Here is a 21,380-nt window from a genome sequence, read left to right as displayed (position 1 = left end):
CTTTCAGAACCATCAATGTGTTACTATGTCAACAGTTTTCACTCATAACAAAGATGGAAATTGGAAGATCGAAAAGAATGATGGGAAAGTTCATGCAAAGGTATTGTTATATAAGACGAGAAAAATCTATTCATATCTGCCAGGATGTTCTGTTCATTGTCAATATCTATCTATCTATCTATCTATCTGTCTGTCTGTCTGTCTGTCTGTCTGTCTGTCTGTCTGTCTGTCTGTCTGTCTGTCTGTCTGTCTGTCTGTCTGTCTGTCTGTCTGTCTGTCTGTCTGTCTGTCTGTCTGTCTGTCTGTCTGTCTGTCTGTCTGTCTGTCTGTCTGTCTGTCTGTCTGTCTGTCTGTCTGTCTGTCTGTCTGTCTGTCTGTCTGTCTGTCTGTCTGTCTGTCTGTCTGTCTGTCTGTCTGTCTGTCTGTCTGTCTGTCTGTCTGTCTATCTGTCTGTCTGTCTATCTATCTACCTGGAAGTTACAGGTCACAAAACATAAGGCATGACTGCCCTCTGGTGGATGAAAGTAATAAAGCAAGCTCTTTTATTGCTTCATGACATGCATCATGAATAAGGGAAAATTATACATTCGGTAAGTAACTGTTAAACATTTAGTCTTTTAAATGTTCACCAAAGCTGCATTTATTCGATCACAAATACAGTGGATACAGTATTTTCTGAAATATTAAAACAGATGTTTTTTATTTGATCAATGGAAAGTTCAAAAGAACAGCATTTATTTTACCTAGATTTTTGTTTTTGTAGCAATAAATTGTTTTTTACTATATTATTTTACAATAAAAGTTTTTGACCAATTTAATACATCCTTGTTGAATAAAAGCATTAATTTGAACTCTGCACTGTGTATTTTGAACTGAATCATTACTATTCAAATGTCTCCATGAGGCATAAAGCATTTTTACAAAAAGTAGTGTGAAAGTAGAATGCTTACAAATTAAAGAACATCTGGAAATGCTTACACCAGTATAATTATCATAACCGACATATGATAATCTCATCTCACATCATTTTAGCCTACAGTCTTATGTTGCTCTTTATTAGTAACTATTAGCCTGCTGATATTAGTAAATGTTGAGGGCTGTAGGTGTTACTCTCCCCAGGGAGATACAAGTCTTAACTGAAGATGTGTGTGCTCGTAGCATCTGCTGTTACTGGTGAATACCTGCATCTGACCCGGATTGCAGGGATGAGTTATTCTCCTGAGAAATGTCAGCAATCCCCGGAGGATGCTGAAAACATATGGACATTCCTAACCCAGGTAACTGGAACATCTTCCCATTGGCTCTTGGGCTTACCCCACAAGAGATGTGATTCACTGTCCCAGGAACATTCAGAATCAGTTTCCAGGTGCTCTCAAACAGGGGTGAATGAGTGAGAAACACAGTGATTAACATGTCAGTAGTGCTTTCTGTCACCAGTTTTTCTTTTCAGTGTTTTTTCTTCATTTTGGTTTCAACTTTGCTCTACATATTCGGAAAAAAAAAAAAATTCAATAAACATTTTCAATGTTCAGTGCTCAATGTTTAAATTTCACAATGAATTAAACCATCAATCTTTTTCCATGCAGACTTACATTTTAAGTCGCTGGACTGTGGTGCGAATAACTTTTTCAATCTCAAAAATAACAATTTTAATTTAACATTGCTAACAGTCACTATAAACATACGCACGAAACACATGGAGATTTGTGTAATGTGACAATTAATGTTAAATCGGTTTAGTGTAGAAATGATCTATGGTCAAATACAGTTGTAGGAATACTAAAAACACAAAACAGTCCCCATACCGAAAAACACGACCTGAAACTTATTACACAATCAAAGTTCAGGATTTCTTTCACCTTTGACCTGTTGACAAAGTCTCACCATTTTAACACTTACGCCTAGTTATAAAATCACAACGGACTCATTCCCAGGGCCGGATTTACGCATTTATAGGCATTCTAGGCACGTGCCTATGCTTGCTCGTCCAGGGGGGCCCAAACACAATGAAGAGATATATCATATTTTTGTTATACTATGGGATATCTATAACAGTAAAAGAACCAAAACCCCAGAAGACATTGAGCAAATAAATATAACAAACAATAGGGTAAAATTGACAACCTATTTCCACGTCTTCAACCTTTTTTATGTACGGAAATCAGCTTTCTTTCTCCCGTTTTCTCTCACACACGCGCACACATAGAAACGTACTCGCGCACACACGCGGAGACGCGGACAGAAACTTGTCATCAGTGCTGAGGCTGCACCGCGAATTTATCAATAAAAGAGTTTCGCAGCAGAAAAGCTACATGACATTTCTCAGTAGCGAGGTTCTTGAAGCAGTTCAACTTAAAGATTCGCTATTAGTAAGACACTGCTGCTGAACACTGCTGAGAGACGCACAGACGCAAGTATTCACACGCACTTAATCTCTCTCTCTAATAACTGCGTTAGCCTGCATATCAATGGCTCAAGCCTCTGTTACTAGCTCTAAAATTACGTTTTGGAATTTGCAAAGGAAGGTTTGGGATGAGGTGCGTAAAAAATTAGCTAGTTCAACACCCACGAGATTTCAGTGGAATTTTCTCTCCTCCACAGACCAAACCACAGTATGTGTCATTTCTCCTTTTTAGTTTTTCTGTTAATATAATAGGCCTATATTGACTTATTAAGTTAACCTTTATTAACTTAAGCCACATATTAGCTAACTTAGCTGGCTAATTACATTAGTGACCACTTGTGAGTCGCCATGCCACTATATCCAACTAATGCTAATCTTGGCTGTTTAAAGCACATGTTTTTGTTTTTTTAAGAAACTAGATATTAAAAAGTGGAAAAGGGGCTCTTCTGTGGCATCAACTATAAACCCCATCTGGCAGAGCATCCTCTGAAGAGCCCAGAGGTAAAGTATGTTGCTGAAGGGCGCAGTGGACTTTCAGATATCACATCGCCTCTAACTGAAATAGTTTTTCATCAAGAACAGATATTACTTTTCGTCACCTGAGATGTCTTTCACACCATAAAATAAAATTCAAAGTGAACTGTGCTCTAAAAAAAGTACTTTAAAACAAAAAATATGATTTTGAAATATTATTTTCTGCAAAAGTGTATGTATTATGATAATGAGATATTCACAGTCTTACAAATAAAGGTTCTGAAAGGGTGTTTTAATAGAAGAACCATCTTGGGTTCCCCAAGAACCTTTCAGTGAACCTTTTTTTTCTTCTTAGTGTGAAGATTTTAATAATCTGAAGAAGTTTTTCCACTAGAAAGAATCTTCTGTGCAATGGAAAGGTTCCAATGGATGTTAAAGGTACTTCATGGAACTGTCAATGGCAATAAAGAACCTTTATTCTTTTACGAGTGATGTGTTTCAGTCACATTATAATGTAGTATGGTATACAGTATAATTTTTTGGCTCATCTGTGATACTGTAGCAAGAGAAAACTTTCGCTGCATCCGTATATGCTTCTTTGCTATATAATGTGTAAAAAAAAAAAAACACTAGGCTAAAAGAGTACTATGTACATAGCAGTACCAATTATCATTAATATATTATTATAGTTTTAATTTTAGTGTTATCTAATGTTTTTAAAATATATATGTCTATAATTTTTAGTTTTAGTTTATTCAGTTTTATTAATTTTTAATACTTTAAAATGAGTTAGAAAATGAGAAATGTGGCAACTAGCTGAAGTAAAGTAAGTTTAATTTTTTTTTTTCATATTTTCTTTTATTTCAGTTATTGTTTATTTTATTTTAAGTCATTTGTTTATGGTTTTAGTTTTAGTTAATAGTATTTGAAAAACAGAAGGTGAAAAGTACCTGGATCCTCTAACATTCTGGCAGACCATTCAGCATTCAGTGGACACTTTGAATCACAGGTAATGGACGATATGTCACAAAACTGAAACAGACAAAAAGAACAGTTCCTAAAACCAGGATGAGTATAAGTCTTTTTGCTAATATGTTGTACGAATTTCCTAGCAAGTTGCCACATAAGCACAACCACAAGGATTTGAGTTTACATGCTTGACAAATTGCACAACTGCTGTAGTCCTTATTTAGCAACTTGTTGCATTTTAGAGCAGACACGGCATGCCTTCAAAAATATTTTTTGAGGTACGACTGTCCATAATTTATGTTGTAGAAAAAGATGTGTAAATCTGCAGAATTAATGTTCACCTCAGACTCATTTTATTCATAAATCAAAAGAGCAAAATTCAAAAACCCCATTCAAAATTCCTGTGGGAACCCATAGCGAATTAGCTTCCCAAGTCTATCTACAAATTGACGTCATGGCATGACTGAGCTGCTCTATTTGAGGAGTTTACGCAGTTTCATTTATCAAGGTCAGATGTTAACTATGGCGTATTAAACACTGGTAGTGGGAAACTGATGATACCAAAGGCAAAGTAGCAGTGACTAAATGTCAGATGATAAATCAATCGGCAGCTGCCCTGCAAATATGTCATTTCCAGCACATATTAGACATTCAGTCATTTGCTGTGAGGTCAGTGTAGAGATGTTTTTCCGATGGACTAATGACCAGGGGATACAAAAAGTGCATTCTGCCTTTGTCTGTCAGTGTCATTGCTGGCTTCAAAGTGCATCTATCACACAAATTTCCCTTTTGCTCATTTCTTACACACACTCTTTTCCACTGCTGACCGGACTCGGCACCCCCCATCAGTACCTAATGAGGGAGGACGTTTTTCACTTCATGCTATAATTGGCCCAGTGGAGAGTTTTAATGGAATCACTCAGGGAAATGGGCTCTTAAATACAATATGTTGGCCTGTCCTCCTCCTCTTTCTCACCTTGCTCACTCTATTTTTCTCTTGTTCTCTCTCCCTATATTTCATGGTCGAGTTCAAGGTGGAGTGGCTTTTGCAGGTACATTGCACTCAAAGGCCTTGCAATTATTCGCTGTCGTGTTTGTTTCTGTTTGGAGGTGCTGTAAGTAACAGCGACAATTTGTATTACAGAATTCATTCCATGCATGGCTGGGCTGCTTCATGAGTTTGTACTAATAGAGCAGGGGCCAAAAAGAGCGAGGACGTTAAGGAGAGTGCCATAAGTTCTGGAGCACCTTCTGAAGTGATTCATTTACAGTGGTGAGGTTCAGTTTGGCTGATTTGTTCATTTATTAAAAGTTCTGTTGTTTCTTCTAAGTATATATTCTTGAAAATAACCATAAATTGTATGAAAATAATAGTAATCAAACTGTTGACAGGCCAATTGTTTACAATCTTGTCGATTATTATAGGCAGTTGCTCTTCGTGTAGATTTGTTGAGGATGGTCTTAAGTGTAAACACTATATTGAATTTGATGCAAATGAGGCACTGTGTAGTATGTTGTATCATCTTAAAGGCCCATTCACACCAAAGAACAACTATAACGTTTCAATACTTATTCTTCACACATTACACTTTAAATACAATAAGTATTGGCTGTATACAAAGTGACCAACATTTGGTTTTCAACCACTGAAATATGTAATATTGAACATCTGAATATGGAGCCTCATTGAGATCCCCATATCTCTGGGACTGAACTATGTAGGGCCTTGAAAATGCAGATTCCAAAAGAAAAGTTTATTAAGAACTAGAATCTAAAATCATATTGCAATATCTTTAATACTTTTTGAGTTATAGGCACACAAACTTTGGAAAAATCATTATTTTTGGCACTCAGACAGGTATGTTCAATGCAGTTGTTTTGACAGAAGGGAACGAGATACATTTCTAGTTTCAACATTATTTGTTCTTCAGACATTCCTCTTTCAAAGAAAAGAAGTATCATATTTTTGCAAAATGACCCACATTTGGTTTTTGACCACTGAAAATGTGTTCATTTTAACAATTTACTCCTGGAGCCATATTGAAATTCCATTATCTCTGGAACTGAACCATATAGGGCCTTACAAATGAAGATGCCAAAAGGAAAGTTTGTTAAGACCCAATTTCTAAAAGGGCATTTAAGATATCTTTCATACTTTTTGAGTTACAGGCCTGCAAACTTTGGAGAAAAAACTTGAAAAGTGCTCTTTCCCCATTTTTGAATGGTCATCATTGGCACATAATGCAACAAAGATTGCTCAAGTCAACAGATTTTACTAACAGACCTACCAATCTCTGTGTAAAAATAATATCATGATGCTGCCATCTTTCTGAAGTCATTTTTAACCCCCTGTAATTTGGCTCTGAATCTCTGAAAATTGCCATTTTGACCCCCCTCTACAAAATAGTGGATTACTCAATAAATATTAATCCATGCCATTTAATATTTTGGCTTTCATCACTATACATGTTTATCTTTCTTTAGAAAAAATATTAGCAAAATCAAAAATTTGAACCGGGGACCTCTGGTTGAGTTGACAGGGACTGACCCTTATGTGATTTACACATGTTTGTCGTGTTTTTAAGAGAGCTGCTTGCACCACACATTTGCATTGAAAATTAAATATTTTTAATAACTTTGTATTTTTATATATTGAAAATTTTGTTTTAATTTTTATTTTAAAGTTTAAGTAATTTTGTTGTGTTTTTGTAATTGTTATTTATCTATTTAAAAAAAATTGTCTATAGTTTTATTTCTGTGTATTTACATTCATAGGGCCAGATTTACTAAACAGGGCAAATTAGCGTGAGAGCGCAATTCCAAAGACATGCTTTTTTTGACCATTAAATAATGGCGCAAATACCAGTAATTTGACGAGCGTAAACATTAGTAAATCGTGTTGTGTGATTCATTTTGATAATCTCCTCCCATAAAAAAATGAAAATTGTCATCCTTTACTCATTCGCTCCAAAACTTTATGAATTTCTTTCTTCATGCAAAACACAAAAGAAAATATGTTGAACAAAAAACAAAGAGCTGGAAGTCAATGTGGACCAACAACTGTTAATATGTTTATATCTTCTTTTGTGTTCAGCTGAAGAAATACATTCATGCATGTTTGGAACAACTGAGTAAATTATGACATTGTTCATTTTTGGGTGAACTATTCCCCCAAAATAGGGGAATTTAATGCTTATACTATTTCAAGAAACAAAAATATGTTTTTATGGCTTTCGTTTTAGTTAACTATAATCAACCGGGTCAAAATGTTTGCATACATTATACCGTTGTGCAGCTATTTAAAACTGCTTTTTTAGCCCAGAGTGAAGGATATACTTATAAAGAACCTTCTTCCTTGGTAACACATTTTTGTCTATAGGAAATTTCTGGAATGGCATATTTGCAATGTTTCATCAGAACAACTGGCACAGTTGTATGTCTGTCCCTCACAGCCTTTTTTTTTCATTCCCTCTAAATTAAATATGCTGTCTATCCTAACTAAAGTCCATAGTTCCCCTTCCACCTCCTCACGTCCTCCCACTGTAACTGGATCTTTCTATGCCTAATCAGCTCCCATTACTCTGACTGACAGGAGCTGTGCAGGTCTTCTTCAGTTAGTGGTTTGTAGTCAAGCCAGCATCACTGTGCGGATGTGTGAGACTCAGAGACAGGTGTGAGCGTGTAAATCTGTGCATGTCTGTACACACACTCGTGCATCTGTCTGTAAATTGTGAGAAGATGAGGTGAGAGGCCTGGATACGCATCCACACAGATGTATTGATTTGTGCAGAGTGGATTACAGTCAGGATGAAATTACTGCCAAGGACAACCTAGTCTTCAGGGGGAAAAATATCCCATCAAGCATCTTGTAAAACAACATTATGCGATCCATACACGTTTTCATAAGGCTGCCTAAAAAAAAAAAAAAAAAACTACTGTAAACTTAAATAACACCTTTCTTTGATCATTATGATTGTGTAAATAATCATATTTTCCAAACTCTGGATCTGTTTACTCTTTTCTCTATCCAAAGCAACATTCACACAGCAAGTGAATGTGGTTGTCAGTTTTGGTTTAATATGCTAAATATGGTGACTTTCATGCACAGTTGGTTATAAATGAGAACTCACTGCTGATTAATATTTTAAAAATCTTTGTCTGCCATTTCAAAGTCATTTGCTGGGTCTGTGTTGGGCGCTTTCGAAACACTGCTTCATGAAGCTTCGAAACATCTATGAATCTATGAGTCACGTGATTTCAGCAAACAAAGCTTTGTTACTTCACGCTGTTTTTAAACCTCGGTTTCGAAACATTTAAAAATTCAAAGGGTTCGTCTCTAGATGGCGCTGACTTTGTGAAACCATGAACGAGTGTCTAATAGTTTTTAACTGATCTTAAGTCAGTTTTCTAATCACAAAAATCTGAATATTTAAATCCTTCCTAACAACACACAAAACAAGGACTACAAAATAATAAAAGAACACACATTTTAAAGAATGTTCATATTTAAAGGTTTTTAATTATTTGTAGATTGCATTTAATTATTACTTTCATGAAAATGCGCAATTGGTTTGTAAGAGATGTAATTATACCATGTCATCCTGTTGTGTTTCAAGTGCTTTGAAACAATCATTTCAATAATAGACATTCAATAATTTTCTGAAGCAATTGGTTCAGGTTTTTCAAAAATCTTTGTCCCTTTTTATGACGAGACAATGTTAGTTCAGGTTTTAAAATATCATGTTTTGACTCAAAAAAAAGAAAAGAAAAAAAAAGTACTTTTTACATTAAAAATAATGAGTGTTTTATTATGTATTTAAGATGAAAAATATGTTCGTTTTATTTGCTAGTTACACCATATGCCATGTTTTCTTGAAAATGTTTGTTTTTCAAAGCCAACATGAATACCAAAAGTCAAAGCTGTTAACAATTACGTTGTGAATTTAGCCAAAGAGACATCTGCTGGTTTAAATATTGATTGCAGCTGTGTAGGTGTGCTGCGTGCACTCAGCCCTAAGTTCACCCTGCCGAAGTGAGGTCAACGTCTGCGTGCCCCGCTCCAAATCATTTCAATAATACATTTCAACACTACTGATGAGCAACACCTCTCAGGTCTCTCATGGCTCATGAGTAGAGAGGATAGAGAGAGAGCAGTGAAAGTTGCTTTGAAGTGGTTGTTAAGAATAAGGGAGCAAGGGGAGGGCATGGAAAAGAAATTGCACTTTTAATTTTTCCTTGTGAGTCATGTGGCAAGGCTTTAGGTTGGGCCAGGTGTAACTGTTTGCAAAGTCAATCTGAATGTGTTGATTGGCTGTGGAGAGACTCGTGTTGCAAAGGGAGCAATGGTGTTGGGAAACGCCGCAGCTCTGTTACCTGAGAGAGAGGGAGAGATACATAGACAGAATTCCAAAACCAGTGCATGCTCTATGAATTTTGGAATATGATACACAGTTTTCGCATACATATGATACGCATCTACCCCACAACCCTAAACCTACCCATCGCGTAACATATACGCACCAAAGTCAATTTTTAATGAATCTTACATAACACATTTTATTTAGAGGGAACTTTTTTTTTTTTACCTGCAATTTTGTGCTGAAGTGAAGTGACATTTAGCTCACAGATGATGTAATTATATGCACAGCTTTGGCAAGTGCTCAGGCTACGACTATTGTGTTATTATTAACACTAGATACATTGTTTCTATGGCTCTATGCTTTGGCCTGGCACTTTAGAATGAGTGGGGTTTCAGGCATGTCTGTGTCGACTGCTTCTACATGCAAATCTGTATCTGTTGCTGCCATAGAGGCAGCTCACAGCCCAGCAGCAGGGTTGACGGGAAAGGTCGTCTCATCTGCATAACTCCACGTTACTTTTAATGTGCGCTGTGATTGGATTGTGCCTTGTGGCCAGTCAAGCGATGAAATTTCTTATTTCATGCCCTCCTAAATTAATTCTTCTCCAAGGGCTCCAGTGTGTTGGGATTGTAGCTCGTTCTCTGAATGGATAAGCAGGGAAGATTGAGTGTGTATGTGTGTGTTTGTGTGTTCATGTAACTATGCGAAAGTAGGGAATGATATTATAGTAAGAAAAAATGTATTTAGTATGTTTGTCTTAAAAAATCTCCTTGTTATGCTGTCTGGTCTAACTGAAATTCAGCTTGGTTAAAAAGCCAGCAAAGGGTGCTGTTTAAGAGGCCAGTAATACTCTCAAATGTTAAACCAGAATGTTTACATTGAAGGTACCATTAGAACATCCTCATATTGATTTGCCATGATATAAGCCTGTCCCTGATAACATAGAAGTGACTGATTATCACTTGTGCGGTCTGTCTAAAGTATTGAGTTTGCCAATCTGTCAGATAGCTTCACACTGAGGCCGCTTAGAGTCCTATTGGCATTCGCATTATTGGTTCCCTGTGCTTGGTGACACATTGGGCCCTATTTTAAATGTATATTCTAAACGCATGGTCTAAAGTGCACGGCGCAGGTGCACTCAGGGCGTGTCCGAATCCACTTTTGCTAGTTTAACGACGGGAAAAATGGTTGGCGCTCCCAGCGCATGGTCTAAAAGGGTTGTCCCTATTCTCGAGTCTCATCTCCCATCCCCTTTAAAAGCCAGTTGCGCTCGCGCCATGGCAGGTTCGCTATTTACACGGCGGAATGTAATTTTTCATTTTTTTAAATGTTTGTGTGCTGCTACGCGTCCCTGTGTGTGTAATAATAAGCAAAGTGTACGCGCGTTGTGCACCCGCCTATAGGCGCATATTACTAACGCGCTCTTTAAATAACTAAGAAAAAATATTGCGCCAGACTTTAGACCAGGTTTTTGTTGGTCTATGGCGCAGTCTATTTCAGTTGCCTCAAAATAGCAATGCGCCAGCAATGCGCCTGAACACACCTCGTTTTCAGACCAGCACACTCATGGGCGCACAAATGGGCGCAAATGCATTTCCGGTTTAAACAACGTGGCGCAGGATGTGGAAATGACAACTGCGTCGGACTGAAACTAGCAAAAAACACTTGCATCGCACCTGGCGCCGCATTGCGCTGAGTGTATGATAGGGCCCATTGACTTTTCCTCTGTTGCCTGCCTTGGCCTTTAAAGCAAGAGCCGTTTTTGCTTTCATGGTGTTTTTACACTTGGCTTGTTTCAGGGTCTGTTCAAAAGTAATGATGACAAGCAATGATACAGAGGACATTATTAAACAATTTTAAACTGGCATGATTGTTGGGCATTTACAATATTTGCAAATTGTATACTTTAGACAAAACAATTTAATGAATAATACATAAAGGGTAAAAGGGGAAAATAAAATAATAGAATTAATATATTCTATTCTATTCAAATACAAAACAAAAATAAAAAAATATCAGTAATGGATTAAAACACTTGTCAATTGACATTTAAGTGCCACTTAAAATGGAAGAAAATAGCACTGTGAAAGATTCATGTTTTTTGTTTCTTTTTTAATTTGACATCTTAATCTTAAGCTTAATCAAAATGTCATAACTACATCTTCTGTTCAAACAACAGACTCAACAACTTCTCTCTGGTGACGTACATGCAGGATTTCTGCAATAATTTAGTGTGTTGTCACATTAACAAGTTGTCTCAAAGTTCTGCTTTGAGACTTTAGTCCAAAAAGATCAGTGTGAATGCAAGGACAACTGAATTATTTTTCTGCTTGTTCATTTTTGGATCAAACACTTGAGTTTGGCTCACATGAAGATGACCCTACTGTGAAAACACCCTCAGAGCTGATAATGATGCTGCTGGCTCCTTTACAGTACACTGACTTTCAGGAAGCACAAAAGACAAAACATGTTAAACTTGTCGTTTTCCTGATAAACGTATTGCTTCTCTGTTGTGAGGTGTAACATCTCTCACTAAAATCACTTAGGTTGCGTCTGAAATAACATATTGCATGACTAGGTACTTCTTTTGCAATAAGAAGCAATTACATCCCAACAGTTAAGAAAAGTAAGTTCTATATAGTATGAATGTGTGTAGTATGCATGTAATCAAGATAATCACCATAATGTCACTGTCACATGACCTACTTGCGTCAGTTGTGTCTCATGTGATAGTAAAGTGTCCATTAAACACTTCAGACTTTCTGTGGAAGTAGTAGGTCATTCAGGTGCTTTTTAACTACTGTTTTATGTAATACTGTTTTTCACAAAAAGATTTTGCATACTACATAATAGGGAAGTGTGTGATTTCAGATGCAGTGTGTTGGCAAAAGTCACACAATGCTCTTCTTGATCTCCACTGAGTTCAGACATTAAAGTAATTGCTTCGTTTAATCAGCCTCGTTTCCATTTGACCATCTTCCTCACCCATGATTCCTCTGTTGGATTCCTCTGTGTGTGCATCCAACCTTGAACCTCTTATTTAAAGGAGTTATAAATTACAAGATGAAGAAAAGGTGCATCTCTCATTTAGAATGTAAGAGATTGTAGTTTAATCTCACAAAGCTGCCAGGTTATGATGAATCTGCCATGTTGTGAGATAATCAGAATAACATTTGAGGCCACAACGTTCTCTTTTATCCATTCGTTTTCTGGCTGATTTTAAGTGATGTTTGTATCAGAACAGTGATTATAAAAGCTTATCTTACATCATCCCGTGTGATTCATTTTATTTTTCTCTCCCTTAAATCTTTGATCCAGGGAGTATTTCGAACAAGCAAGCACAATCACTTTTTCTTGAGAAATGGTAAGAAAAACCGTGTTAGCCTGCACTCGGCCGGTGTCCAAGTGTGTGTGATCAGGTGAAAGATCAGCCCTGTTATGAGCTTGCCTCTTGGTTTATCTGTGTTTCCTCTCTCTCCAGAGGAGGATAAATCAATTGCGGTTTCAGAACAGTGGAAGGCAGAGCTGATATCTCCGTGATGCATTATGCGTATGCTCTGCAGTGAAAGCAGCGGCTGTATTTTAACCAAAAGCATTATTCTCTTTAATTGAGATTCACTGGCTCCGGCTGGACATTAATAGGGGTTTCTGGGTCGGAGTGCACCTCTGCCTCTGAATATTCTCAACAACCTTTATCACACTCATTGGATGATTTTTGCCTGCCTACACCATCCTGCCGCACTCTTTCCCCCAGCACGCCCCCTCCGCCGTGACCCGCAAGCTTTACTCTCAGAGCATCGACCTGAAACTGTTTTCTGCAGAGGTTCTGATGAGCTCTGCCCCAACCTGAGGTCTCGGGCTGGAGGGGGGCAGCAGTGTCACGCTCCACAGCCACTGTGAAACTCCTGCGCTTCCACTAATGAGAGAACGTGCTGGAGCTTGCAGAAGCCTGAGTGCTAACAACCCTGACCGCACAGCATGAGGTCATTCTGGGTCCACCACATGAAATACAGTGGAAGCCAGAGAAAAAAGGCATGCGCATTGACAAAGGTGGTCTGGATAAGACTGAACAATGGTCCTTATAGCAGTGAGATTTTATATTCAGACAAAGAAAGCAGCATTGTCTGCATTAGCATAACATAGCTTTGTCATATTATCCATCCTGTCAGTTACTGAATCCACTTTCTTTATTTCTTCTTAAGTTTAAAGACTTAAGTTGCTGTTCCTTGTTTTGATGGGGGGAAATAATACGGTTATAGCATTCAGCACTGGGTACTTGACCACATGTGGCTTTACTGTACTCTCGCTGTCACGCTGCCACAGGTAGAACTCAATTACAGACCTTTAAAGTGGAGTCATTTCAAACACCAACCACTGAGAAAATGGTCCCACCGAGGTCAGTGAAAGTAACGCAGAACCAATTTGTTTCTTCAGTCAAGCTCTTTAGTGCTCTCAGTGAAAAGTGTTCTTGTTGAGAGGAACCAAGATCAAAGTGAATGAGGATGATTCTCTTTACTGTATTTGTGAGATGTGTAAGATATGTTACTTTTGCGTTTTAGACCGATAGATGACGCATGACAGGGGTCTGATCTGATTAGTCTTTTGTCTGAGAATTGGAGTTGAGACTCTATGGCTGTATTCGCACACTGCAGCAGAATACTGCTGTTTGGCTTGTTTGGGGTGATAAATAAAAAAATGTAATGCTGACAGTGATCCAAACCAGCCTGACACAGCAACACTGGCTCAACTATTGGTGTGAGTTTACCACTATTCTATTGATCCAACTGATGTTAGAGCTATTATCATCTCCTAGATCATGCAAAATGTGTGAAATAGGGATATTGTGTGTTTGGAGAATAAATATAGAAGTTCTGTTAAATGAATACAGAGAAAATAAACAGATGAGCATTTTTCTGCATGTGTTTAGATAAAAGCAGCATCCTGAAATATCTAACTTCATCTACAGTCACAGGTATTACTAAAGGCTTTTGCAAGTTAGAGGACACTGACTTGACAGTTTTCCAGAGACTGACTGACATTATTTAATTCACTCCTGTCTGCTGTTGTATGAGCTGGACAATTTGAGAGTCAGACCTGAGAGTAAATCCTAAATCAATATTTACCAGTCCCAGTCTCTGACTAGATGGACAGTAAGAAATGCTCAGATGGAGCAATGTTTAAAAAAAAAAAACAACAACATCTAAAGTCTTATGACTCAAGCTCATTGACTGCATTATGTGTCTGTATTTGACCCAAGGCCTTTTATTTCTCAGTGCTGATGTGCAGTTTTACACTAGAGGGAGCTGTTTCTCTGTACTGCCTGCTATGCTGTGAGTCTTCACACTAGGGGCAACCTCATTGCCCTTCACTTTGCAATGGCTGTTTAATCTCTTTGAGTACTTTATAAAGATATGAGAAAACATGCACTTATTATGTGGCCTCCTTAATATCTGCTTTGGTTCCCTAATGGCCCTGCAGTCACGGTGAATCAAGGTGACAATGCGTATGCATGCATTAGAATGTGTGTGTTTATACACATAACAAGCACTCAGCATCTCTACAAGTATTCGTTAACCCCTTTTGGGCTAATGTTTCTGCTGGTAAAGGTGTAGTTCATCTCCAAATAAAAATTCTGGGGTTATTTGCTCACCTTCAAAGTATGACTTTATTCTATTGCACAAAAATAAAGAGAAGATTCTTTAGAATTTCTCCTTTTATGCTCCACAGAATAAAGAAAGTCATACAGGTTCAATGTGACAAAAGGGTGAGTAATTACCAAAATTATTATTTTAGGGTGAACTATCTTTAATACAGCATTTAAGCCATTCTTTCCTGCTTGAAGAAATCATGCAAAAAAAACAAAAAACATAAAAGTCCCCCTTTCATACAGAAAAAATGTTGGTTAATGCTGGTTATATGAAGGTATTGTTGTCTGTATATGTGTCCTTGTTGATTATGCCCTATTCAGTGACTTTGAATCACTAGTTTCATACCTTGACATTTGACGAAAACATGGTCCCCATGGAGTTACATGCACGTTACAGAACCTTCGCCTACACTTGACGGTGTCACGAATCCGGTCTATAAACTTCCGTTCTCTCACCACCAGAGGTCACCCACTCTCCACATGGACTCTCACACTACACAGACTGTTACACATCACCCTGGACTACATTTCCCATGCTCCATTGCACTAATCACAAGCTCACCTGAAACCAATCACACACAGCTGCTACCAATAACACACACTATATAAATCAGTCTCACACCACCATTCAACGCTGAGTATTGTTTAGCGTTTATCACTTTGATAGCTACTTTACGGAGCCTGCCCTAGTTTTCATAGTCTAGTCTAGTCTAGTCTAGTCTAGTCATAGTCTTGCCTTGCCTGTTTTCCTGGTTCCTGATTCTTGCCACGTATCTTGGATTAACCCTTTGCTTGCTGTTTCGGACTGTTTGCTCCTCGCCTGGCCTTATGCTCACGTTTACAGATTACCACTCTTATCAAGCCCTCTGGATTATGTTTGCTGTCGTCTGACTCAAGCCTGTTTAGGATTGCTCTTTTGTCTTGCCTGTGCCATATCTGTTTGCTGTTGTTCGACCCTGCCTGTGTTTTTGACTGTTTATTAATAACAGCTTGCACATGGATCCGCACGCCTCTCGTCTCGTCAGCTCCGTAACAGATGGCATTGTTCCTCCTCACGCCTGTGATTGTTTTCATCTCGGTCTGTTTTGCTGATGCTTCTAACAACTTAAGTTTCAAAGAACTGCTTGATGGATTCTCAGAATTCTCAAGGCGATTAAAGTGGAATTGATCAGCGGTGGTAATTCGGTGAAAGCATGTTTAGATGTTGACGAGATGAGAATTAAAGATCATTTAAAGACCCTATGAAATGAATGGGTTTTTTGTTTATGTAAAGGTAACAGCGTTGCAGTGATGTATTTTGCGTAGGCCAACCCAGAAGTTCGCATCATCCTGGTTCTCTCAACAAAAACCAATAGGATTTTTCCATTGACTGTAGGATTATTGCAGAAAATAAACCAAAGTTTATGATTCTTACATGTTTTGAACACAACTTTTCTGAATTTTGAAGCCTAAATACAATTGGAGGAGACTAAAAGCTTAGTTAGGCTGTAAAATTATTGTTAAATGTCCTCGATAACCTCTGTAGTCCCATTTAGCCAATTGTTAACAATAGCCTTTTTCAAGACAAGAAAGAGCTTTAAAAAAAAATCACAAGAGGATTTTACTGATGTATTTTATAGAATAAAATGGGAAAACATATTGAGCTTGACTTATTTCAGGCATTTAACCAAAAACCCATTAAAGGGATACTCCACCCCAAAATTAAAATTTTGTCATTAATCACTTACCCCCATGTCGTTCCAAACCCGTAAAAGCTTTGTTCGTCTTCGGAACACAATTTAAGATATTTTGGATGAAAACCGGGAGGCTTGTGACTGTCCGATTGACTACCAAGTAAATAACACTGTCAAGGTCCAGAAAAGTATGAAAGACATTGTCAGAATAGTCCATGTGCCATCAGTGGTTCAACCGTAATGTTATGAAGGGACGAGAATACTTTTTGTACGCGAAGAACACAAAAATAATGACTTTATTCAACAATTCGTCTCCTCTGTGTCTCTCCGCATCACCGTAGCGCCATTTTGGAGAATATCTGCTGAACGCAAGCAGCGTACGCTCTTCTGTGTCAGCCGCGCCGCACGGATGCGCTGTTTTCGTTCAAATCAACGTCTTCGGAACACAATTTAAGATATTTTGGATGAAAACCGGGAGGCTTGTGACTGTCCGATTGACTACCAAGTAAATAACACTGTCAAGGTCCAGAAAAGTATGAAAGACATTGTCAGAATAGTCCATGTGCCATCAGTGGTTCAACCGTAATGTTATGAAGGGACGAGAATACTTTTTGTACGCGAAGAACACAAAAATAATGACTTTATTCAACAATTCGTCTCCTCTGTGTCTCTCCGCATCACCGTAGCGCCATTTTGGAGAATAACCACTGAACGCAAGCAACGTATGCAATTCTGTGTCAGCCGCGCTGCATGGATGCGCTGTTTTCGTTCAAATCAAAGCGTAAATACATGTAGAAAACGTATCCTTGTGTCACGGCTGACACAGAATAGCGTACGCTGCTTGCGTTCAGCGGATATTCTCCAAAATGGCGCTACGGTGATGCGGAGAGACACAGAGGAGATGAATTGCATACAAAAAGTATTCTCGTCGCTTTATAACGTTACGGTTGAACCACTGATGGCAGATGGACTATTCTGACGATGTCTTTCATACTTTTCTGGACCTTGAGAGTGAAATTTACTTCGCAGTCAATCGGACAGTCACAAGCCTCCCAGTTTTCATCCAAAATATCTTAAATTGTGTTCCGAAGACGAACGAAGCTTTTACGGGTTTGGAACGACATGGGGGTAAGTGATTAATGACTAAATTTTCTTTTTGGGGTGGAGTATCCCTTTAAAAAAAAAAACACTGACTTCAGGACATTTGGAATAAGACGTGCTAAAATGCAAACTCGTTTCCTGGTTTTGCTACAAAAATAAGACGCCCCTTCAGAACCCTATAGCTTTTAGTTTAGACGTATTGCTAAACCACGACTTCTGTGTAATTAGTGTTTAATATTTACCGTCAACAGTAAAATGTAATAGCTTACCACTGATGGTAATAAATAGTGTAGTTACAACATTGTCTGTCAGCAGGGGAAATGCTAACCAACCAAACCTTGACCCCTTGTGGAAAGTGATATTAGCAGGGATATTTTCATTCTCGGCAGCGTTTTATTGGACAAAGGTTTGTGTACGCCTATCAGATAAGTCATCCTGTATTTCCGTTATTGAAGTCAGAAGCTTGTATATTAAGGTCTTTTAGAAGGATGTTGTGTTTGGTAGGTTCCACTGCTGTTCACTCTATCAGTGATGGAGCAAATCTAGCTAGGGACTGGAACTGATGCAGTTTGGGATGGTATAAAATGGATAATGAGTGAGAGAGTGGCTGCAGTGTTGGATGTCTACACATTACTTGTGTGTCCAAGGTCTTTCACACCAATAACCTGTAAGCAGCCCAGCCTCTCCGCTAACAAGAGAGGAAAATCGAAGAATTTCTTGTTGTTTTATAAGCCGTGTGGCAGCTTTTTCTTTTTGCTCTGGAACAAAATTAGGTTCCATATGAAAACAAACCAACACACTTTGTCTTGTATTTTAGTGTCTGTGCGCCCAAACAGCTGAGAACATTTTGGTATTTATTGCTTTTCGATTAGTTTTGTGTATACAAGTAACAATGTTAAAAACAGATTAGAATTGAAAACAAGAACATGGATCCAAACCTCTATTGTGTAATGGACCTCTAACATTAAAAAAACCTTCTATTGTGTTCCACAGAAGAAATAATTATGCAAGTTTGGAATGGCATCAGGATGAGAAAATAATGTGAAGTCGTTGTGTGTAGTATAAATATAAATCCTGTCACTCTAATTGAGATCCTCTTTGATTTTGTGCTACACATTCATATACATTATATTGTCTAGTAGTTACGGCATATAGATATATTGATCCCTTAAATTATGAGTTTCGACAGGATATCTACAGTGCTCAGTGTGTAGGGAGACTGTGGATCGGAGCTGGGATTCTGTAATGCGTAATAAGGAGACGTCTTCAGTGGAAAGCACTTTGGGTAAATAGTCCCAGTTGAGGCTGAGCCCTAATTGGCAGTCAAGGGAGCGTGGGTGAGATTACCAATTATTACGAAGCACAAAGCATGAGCTATAAAAGCCCCTTCTGGAGTCTGGTGGAAAAGGCAAATTTGCACAGACTCTGAAACAAAAGACATACTGCAATGTAGCAGAGTATGGGAATAGCTGTTGATGAGAAGTACTTCAGCCTTTGAAATGATGATAGTCCAGTTTACTAATACTGTTAGTACATTATATCAGTTTTTTTTTAACCAATGATTATCAACCAAAAACCTTTCTAAATGTAGTCTAGTTTCAGCCGTAATAGGATACATCCAGGTGATGTTCTGAAATACGGTGAGGTGGCTTGTTGCTATGCTTGTTTCTGATCAAGCCATATTTTGAAAAAAAATGTATTTAATCGCCTACATAACTAAACAGTTTCTCTAAATTTCTAAAAAAAAGTGTGTGTAGTGTCAACCTCCCTTAATACAGTCTAGCAGTGGGTACTTTACTTTAAGATCTCTTCAGTGCTGCGTACAGTGGGTCCAAAACTCTAGGACCGCACTGGAGAAAAAAACAAAATAAAAAAAACATCAAGCAACTCTTTTTAACATTCAGACATTTATTCTTCTCTGAATAATCAGCAAATGATGAGAGGGCACATAATCATCAGGTTTTACACAAACTTGACTGTGAAATAAAATTGATCATACCGTGTATTAAGATGGTCAAAATGCCCACCCCTAATATTTATATGCATTTCTACACTGTTATTAAATCGTATTGATCTACTTTACAAGCTATCAAAATTTCATCTCACATTTGGACCATATAAATATCAGCAGCTACACCAAATGTTTCTCAATTTAAGTCTCTGAATAAAATAGAGGTGTTTTTTGCATATTCTCACTATATCAATTTTATATGAGCCATAAAATCCTGATGTTTCAAATATGATACTCAACAAAAAGACATGAAAACCCTTTTTGTCTGGTGGCTCAATACATTTTTAACTCAAGGATCCATAAAACAAAAAAAACAAAAAAAAGATTTTTCAGACTATTATTTCATATATTTCCTATGTCATATTTCATATGCTTTACATGGTTAATATAATTTGTAATGAAAAATATTGTATTAAATTATAAGCATGCAAAATAGAAGCATTTATAATAGTAGTCTTAGATTTTAGACCCTGCTCTATAATCCTAGATGGCTCTAATGTCAGACATTTTTATACATAAAGGTTTCAAACTTGATAAAATGCGTTAACCACATCTTACTATATTCTAAACGTGTGATGAAATTAACCAAGTGTGGGGAATGTGTAGAACTTTGTGAATGACGAACATTCCAAATCTGCTGAGATTTCTGTGGAGTTCTGCAGGCACAGATTCCGTGTGCTTCTGATCCTAACTAAACACTGCAGTGTCTTCATGTGTGCATAGAGCTGGAAGTCACACGATGGCTTCACAGTGAATATATCAACAAGACTGTCTGCAGGAGATTAAAAAATAAATAGTTGCAGAACAGAACGCATTTTACCTCCACTTTTAATAAGCAGTGAAGTTGGGATGCATTAGTAGATAAAGGCACCGGAGAAAAATCATCATATGAAGTTATTTTTCCTTCAGTTAAATGATCCAGACCTTCAATTAAGCTGCAAGAGCAAGTGTTGTACAGTAATTCCAATGATTAATACACACAGCTCATGGTTGTTTCTGTATGACTGATGTGTGCTTTGTATATACCTCGGCTGTGTCTTATTATACAGCAGCACCCTGCAGCTTTCAGGCACTGTGTTTGTCGCATACATCAACCACCAAGCGAAATGTGGAACACAATGCTACATGATCCCTGCATGTGTTTGTATATGTGTATGTTTATAGGAAGGGCAGCTTTCTGTGTCAGATTGGCTAGTGGAAATGGATACGATGTTAGCTTGGGTAATTTTAGATGACAGTGCAATCAATAGCAGTTGAGGTACAAAAAGGAAAATCGATGGCTTAATTTGTCTTTAGGCAGAAGGGGGGTCGCACAGTGACATCTCCTTATTCAACAGCATGCTGGATGTGGACCAAACCAAACTCTGTCAACTTTAGCCCCGTCATAAAGAGAGGATCGATTAGACCAGAGCCTTGGCAGGGGTTAAATTATAGAAGACATGGGTTAACAACTAATGTGCATCAACAGAGGTTTTATCAGTGTTGATCCTTGGTCTTTTACCAGTAACCCAATGTTGAGCTGCTACTACTCCTGTTCAGATGATTCACACAGCAACCTACAATTTTTGTTATCTTCTTTGGTTTTAAAATGAGACTTTTTTTTGTGGGAGGAGTAACTTGTGCCACTGTGAAAAGCACATTCATCTGAGCGAAGGTAATACATTTTATTAGTGTTTTTTAGATGACTCTATCCATTTGTTAGCCAGACAAAGAGCTGGACTAAAAGCCACATAAGTCTTTG

Source organism: Sinocyclocheilus anshuiensis, unplaced genomic scaffold, assembly GCF_001515605.1.
Source record: "Sinocyclocheilus anshuiensis isolate Anshui unplaced genomic scaffold, SAMN03320099.WGS_v1.1 scaffold202, whole genome shotgun sequence".
Lineage (NCBI taxonomy): Eukaryota > Metazoa > Chordata > Actinopteri > Cypriniformes > Cyprinidae > Sinocyclocheilus > Sinocyclocheilus anshuiensis.
The sequence above is the reverse complement of the archived record's forward strand: the minus strand, read 5'-3'. Positions refer to the sequence as shown.